Genomic DNA, 6519 nt, shown 5'->3' with positions numbered 1-6519 from the left:
ATTACTTTTAATTAAAATCCGTGTCTACATAGATATGCATGAAGTAAAATAATTTACAATATTAAAATCAAATGAAATACAAATAAAAACTGACAAAAAAAAGTAAAAAAAGTCGGATTTGTTCCTAAAATACATATATCCAACTACATATGTATGTATGTATGGATGTACGGCCGTATATGTTGTGCACAGACATGTAGACACATGTGCCCACCCAAAAGCTAATGCGAGGAGCATCTGTCAACAACATCGCGTGATAACTGATAGATGCAGCGCGTCAAATGTTCACAAAATATAAGCACTAGTATTCACTGAACATACATACATACAAACATATTTACATACAAATTTATCTTCATATTTATAGCCGTGTGTATTGCCAAGAAAAAGAAGCAACAAAAAAAAAAAAACATTTCTTTCTGCGTGATATATTTTTAACATTTTTATTGCTGTCTTGTTGGTATTTGTCACTCGTTAAAAACACTTTCTAGTTCAAATATTTAAATGAATTAGCCAAAAATTTGGTTTACAAATTCGCGATACATGAAAATTCGGCGCACTTTTGTGCTATTGGCAATGGCTGAGGCTGAGGCTGTGCCTGTGCCTGTGGCATACATATCAGGCCACCATAAATTCATTGGCGGCAGCAGCGGCGACGTCACATCTGGGAAGCGTTGCCAAGTTAAAATAAACAAGAATACAAAATGCATGAAATCATGCCTGAAAGTTAAATAAAATAATGTGAGCGAAAAAATTAAATACGTATATAAATAAGATGCCTAAGGTGCCAACAGGCGTGGCAAGTTACATATGTATGTATGTATATAAACTGAATTTGGAAAAGGCAGTGCTCATCATAAAATGATGTGTAAACTTTTGCAAGTAATTTAGATATTTTCTTCATTAACTTAAAAGTAAAAGTTTGCAAATCGATTGCCGAAAAGTTAGCGAATATATTTCAAAATCAATTTACTTGCCATATCTGATTTAATACTTGAATAAGTTCATATCGTGGTATTTTTGTATGCTAATGCTTTCTAGGTGTTTTTTTTTTTTGTTTGGTTTTTGCATATATAGATATGTCATTTTAGCTTAGTAACAAAATTATTCCAAATGTGGAACATATTTCGTTACTACATATGTATAAATGATCAAAATGCAAAAATAAAACGTTTTTTATAAAGAATCAAAAACAATAAAAGGTTAAATGAAATTAAAATCAGTATTAAAAATATTAAATAAAGTTCAACGTCAACAACTTGCCAACAAGATTGATACATAAATCTAACTACTCACGCATACTTACGTATATGGCTGTGCAACATTCCGAAAAAATTTGGTAAGTATATACATACATACATACATACTCCGGATAAATCCATGTCACATCGACCATTTTTGATGGGCATGCATTTTGGTCAGAACTTTTCTTTTATGATATAGTGTACGGGAAAAAATTTATCCGCAAGTTCACAATTTCACATTTTTCGGGATTTCGCAAATTTTTATTTTTTTGAGTAACTCAAAGACTAGTTAAGTTACAAAAATGGTTCTGGTTTTAAAGCGGGATTTTGGGGCCTGTAAAAAAAATATATATTAAAAAAAAAAATACAAAATTAAAAAAAAACAAGTAAGAAAGTCTAAGTTCGGGCGGAGCCGAACATTAAATACCCGGCGCAAGTATTAAATATATGTTTTTTTACCTTTCCGAAACCTTCCGCTAGATGGTAAAAATTTTGAGTAAATTAGCGTCCTTCAATTTCGAAATATTGAAGTTTCAAGCATTTCTGAAATTTACCGTTATATGAGAAGCGGCCGTTATTTTAGTCCGATTTCAATAATTTTCAACGTTTTGCTTACATGTGGCAAGTACAATAACCACACCGAGTTTGGTACAAATTGGTAGAACGGTTACCGATATACTTATATGTGATCATAAGTGGGCGGTGCCACGCCCATTTTCCAAAATTTTACCATAAACGTATTTCTTGGTAAAGAATTGTTGCAAGCATCAATTTTGAATAAATTAGCTTCAATATTTACTGATTTATCGAAGATTTTGTATTTCTCTAAATTACCGTTATATGGGATGTGGGCGTGGTTATTGTCCGATTTTAAAAAGTTTCGGCGATTTTTTATGCTGTACCAAGGCCAACAACTGTGCCAAGTTTGGAAGAAATTGGTGCAGCGGTTACCAAGATATACACATGTAACCATAAGTGGGCGTGGCTACGCCCATTTTCCAAAAATTTATAATATTCTTATTTTTCGTCTAAAAATTATTGTAAATATCAATTTTGAGTGAATTATCTTCAGTAGTTACTAAAATATCGCAGTTTTCGTATTTCTGGAAATTACCGTTATATGGGAAGTGGGCGTGGTTAAAGTCCGATTTCGCCCATTTTCAATACCAACCTACCTTGGATTAAGGGAAACCTACATACCAAATTTCGTTGAGATATCTCAATTTTTGCTCGAGTTATCGTGTACACGGACAGACGGACAGACGGACAGACGGACGGACAGACAGACATGGCTTAATCGATTTCTTTTTTCATCCTGATCATTTATGTATACATTTGTCTATATCTATCTCGATTCGTTTTGGCTGTTACAAACAACCGTTATGTGAACAAAATTAATATATCGTTGTGCACAAGTGCGCTCGGGTATAAAAATACAAAATTAAAAAAAAAATAATATACGACACCTCTCACTGATCGTAGAACATAGTGAAGTTTTCCAGTTTTTTAAAGATGTTAATATGAGTTGGGTTGGTGCTCTTTCACATGCGTATTTGTTTAAATATAGCATGCTTTTTTTAATACATTTTTTTTTTGTATTCATTTTTGCCACAATTTTTTATACATAATACTTTCACTGATCGTAGAGAATCCAGAGGTTTTCCAGTTTTTTTTTAAGAGCTTTGAAATTTGAAAAAAAAAACATTTGCAAAATTTGGATCCAAAATAAATTTAAACTAAATAAAAATTCCTTAACATAACTTTATTTGGAGTTTTCAAAAAAAAAAAATTATAGTTCAAAAATCCATATATTAAAAAACATTGCCTTTTTGAAAATGTCAACATCTTTTAAAGTTGAAGGTATTGTCTAATAAAAATTAGCAAACAAATTTTTACAGGTTTCTTCGTTTACGATTTTTAATTTTCAAAATTTTTTAATTTTTTTCATTATTTTTTTTTTTTAACATTTTTTTATATAGCCCAAAATATCACCTTTAAAACGAGACCAGAATTATTTTTGTAACTATGTATAATAGTTTTTGAAATACATATTTGAAAACTAAACTTGAAAATTTAGAATTTTACATGGCTTTAATTTTTTTTTAATATCTTTCCTTTGGTAGATCTTCGTTTTATAATATGTATTAAAAAAAAAATTCGAATCACCTAAATCAAAAAACGTTAGCTTTGTCGATTTGACATGGATTTACCCATACGTTCTTTCCACTGTGATGATTCATTTGACTGAATAACTGCCAATAAGCGTAGAGAATGTGGGTGTTTAACATCGTTTTGTTGTGAATTCGATTTGAGTGATTGAGCTGACCGAGTTTAGAAGTGAACTCAAAATGGGAAGTTTCTTTTTGGAAGTTTTCCAATAACACGATTTTGTACTCGCGAACTTGATATGTCAAGTTCTTTGCTAACTAATTCGGTTGGTGGGGCACACCGAATCAAACATACTCTAGCCGTTAACGCCATGCTTAGCGCCAATGTCCGCTGCCCTATCAGGCTAAGAAGCAGTGGTTTCTCATTTAACCCAGTTTATGAGCATTCGGTAATCTTTGGAAATTTCGACTTAATATCTGAGGAAACGAAGTTGTTGATTGGTCACGTATGTACAAGTCTAATACCGATTAGAAGAGTAAATATTTGCTTTGAACCCAAGCGACATTCAGAGCTCAGGGATAGTTTGTGATGCGATCGAAACTAGTAGGGGAATGCCTAACCTCTTTCCCTGCAGTTTTTAAATGCTTCCAAGTCAGGCTAACTTGTGTTCCAGTGCTCAGTGATTATGCAGAAAACTTCATGACTGATGTGAATTGGCTAATCAGGGTATGGTACAAAGTTCCGAAGTTTTATGGATGCATGTAGAGCGGGGCCCCTATTGCCGTAGCTGCATCTCTAGTTGAAAGCTATGGTCGCAACAGAGCCAAATAGAACAACAATGGTTTTAGTTTAACTAACCAATATTCATACAAATTACTTTTTTTACACTTTAAATAGATCAGCGGTGTATTTACCATGACAAAATCAAACATTCTAAGTATTGGCGGATTCAACGCGAAGCTATTTAAACAATCATTCTCGATTGACTGTGCAGGTATACATTTTAGTCAGAGAGCGAATTCCGTAGGCCGTGAGAAAAATTTGTTTCTCCATATCTGAATTTGTTACATGTTTGCGGTTTGGATGGAAGTGAGGAGATTTCGCATCAATTTCTAACGACAAATTACTACGAATGAAGTTGGGAGGCAACCAACTTTTGACTCAATTAATTGTCTCCAAAATTTCTTGTAATATTGCTTCACTGTATAAGGCATATTTTTATTAGAACTATAAATGGAATTATGAGTTCATTTTTATTATGACATTAACACATACATACATACATATGTACATATGTATATATATATGCAACTTAGTATGAGCGGCCGTGCATGGCACATACATACATACTTACGAGGGAAGGCTAAAAAGTTTTGAGCCTAAGTAGCTTTAGAAGGACACTGCGTGCCACTAGTTGCTAATATCCTTGGTAGTAATAAAAACCGAACTTCATGTCGTTAATACCATAACGGTTTCAGTAAATAACTGTCATCAAATTCCTTACAAAGCAGAACAAATCGCCGACGGAAATATTTGAAGAGATGTCCATAGTGTATGGAGAGGCTGGACCTTCATTTGCCACCATGAAACGTTGGTGCCGAGAATGCAAGCATGGCGCGGAGTCGCTGGAAGACGTCTCAGGTCAGAGCATCCAAACACTGCCGTTACTGAAGAAAATACATATTGGAAAATTTTAAAAACTTGCTCTAGTAGTTCGGCGAATCAAGTTGTGGCAGCTAATGAAAAGAAAGAATCGGCGACATTTTGCATAGTCATTTGCACACGAAAAAGGTGTGAGCGCGATCAGCGCCGAAAATGCTTACTCCGTTAGACAAACAGTAATATTGAATGAAATGAAAAGGGGTCGGCCAAATGGAATTAAAGCTGACATAGAAGTCAGCACTGATTACATTACGCCTGTTTGGGACTTCAAAACGAATATACCCATTAGTAGAGGTAGGTATATCCATCTACACTGCCGGTTAAAAAGTGGAGCCGGTGTGTACTCGAAGGATCTACCGGTCCTTTCGCTTACCGAACGACTGCAGTGTCTTCCAAGCGGAGATCTACGATATAGCGAGGGCGGCTAGTCTTCTACTTTGTAGTAGAGTTACAGAAGACAAAGCCACTATTTTTGTGGACAGCCAGGCAGCTCTAAACGCAATAGGATCTAGAATAGTGAAATCGGGAATTGTATGGAGATGTCGCACCACGCTGACGTCACTGAGCCGTTTCAACTCTATGCTGGGTTCCTGGACATAGCAATATTAAAGGGAATGAGTCCAGTAAAATAATGACTTAAATATACTCTTTCGATATAGGTACGTGTCTCCTCCTGACACTCACTCACAAGAGGGCACTCACAATGGACAATTCTGTCTCGGAGTGAAAGTAGAGTTCTCTTTCAGCAAGACAATGCACCCGTGTACACTGCCCGAGTTGCAAGGTGTGCCCTGATAGAGACTGGACTGGACAGTTCAGACCTGGCTCCAAGTGATTATTTTCTCTTCTCCAATCTGAAGAAAATCCACCGAGGACGAAGATTTTCGAGTGAAGAAGAAATTAAGTGCATTGAAGTAGAAAGAGATTATGTAGGAAAATAAAATTTTTACACATTTCTATCAGCAATTTTGATAGCTTAGGTTCAAAACTTTTCAGCCTCCCCTCGTATGGATGTACATATATGAATATAAATACTCAGGTATTGCCCTGCAAAAAAAATTTACGCCCTATCTTTAAAAAGAGTACTCCAGGATTAGTCTCCTTCGGATACATTTGGGTATTGATTTGTCGCAACTAATCTCACACGGATATTAGTGGTGATCAATTAGTAGCCGGCTCATCCCTAGCAAGTTTAGTTGTGGATCAATTGGTCCCCGACTCAGCAAACCTGAGATCCCCGGTTCGAATTTCAGTTGGCGCAAATTTTTATTTTTATTTTTTAAAAGTGACTACGCCCTTTTCATACACGTTCGGGTACTAAAAGGTACCTAGAATTTGTTTCCTCATAGGACATGCTCTAACAAAAGGCAATAATTAATTCCAAATAAAGCGATCAAGTGATATTACTCGCTTGCTCCTATGCGATTCATACAGGAGTCATCCCGGATGAGTCGTCTGTTTGGCTGGGTCATCAGCTGCCTGTTATTGTTATTGTTTGCCGCCG

The 6519-nt window shown here is 35.2% G+C and overlaps 1 protein-coding gene across 1 annotated transcript in view; it reads left to right on the top strand.

Moving 5' to 3' along the window:
• Positions 1-1203: 1203 nt before the first annotated feature.
• LOC108364517 (protein rhomboid-like) overlaps positions 1204-6519 on the top strand; it is a 65733-nt gene continuing 60417 nt past the window's right edge. The window contains exon 1 of the mRNA XM_017618219.1: positions 1204-1339. The gene's annotated coding sequence lies outside the window, so the exon portion shown is untranslated. The remainder of the gene's footprint in view (positions 1340-6519) is intronic.

The sequence above is a fragment of the Rhagoletis zephyria genome, unplaced genomic scaffold, assembly GCF_001687245.7.
Source record: "Rhagoletis zephyria isolate East Lansing unplaced genomic scaffold, Rhagoletis_zephyria_1.1 Rzeph_scaffold_01580, whole genome shotgun sequence".
In the NCBI taxonomy this organism is placed as follows: Eukaryota; Metazoa; Arthropoda; class Insecta; order Diptera; family Tephritidae; genus Rhagoletis; species Rhagoletis zephyria.
Note: the sequence above shows the minus strand (reverse complement) of the source record. Positions and strands in the feature narration are given on the sequence as shown.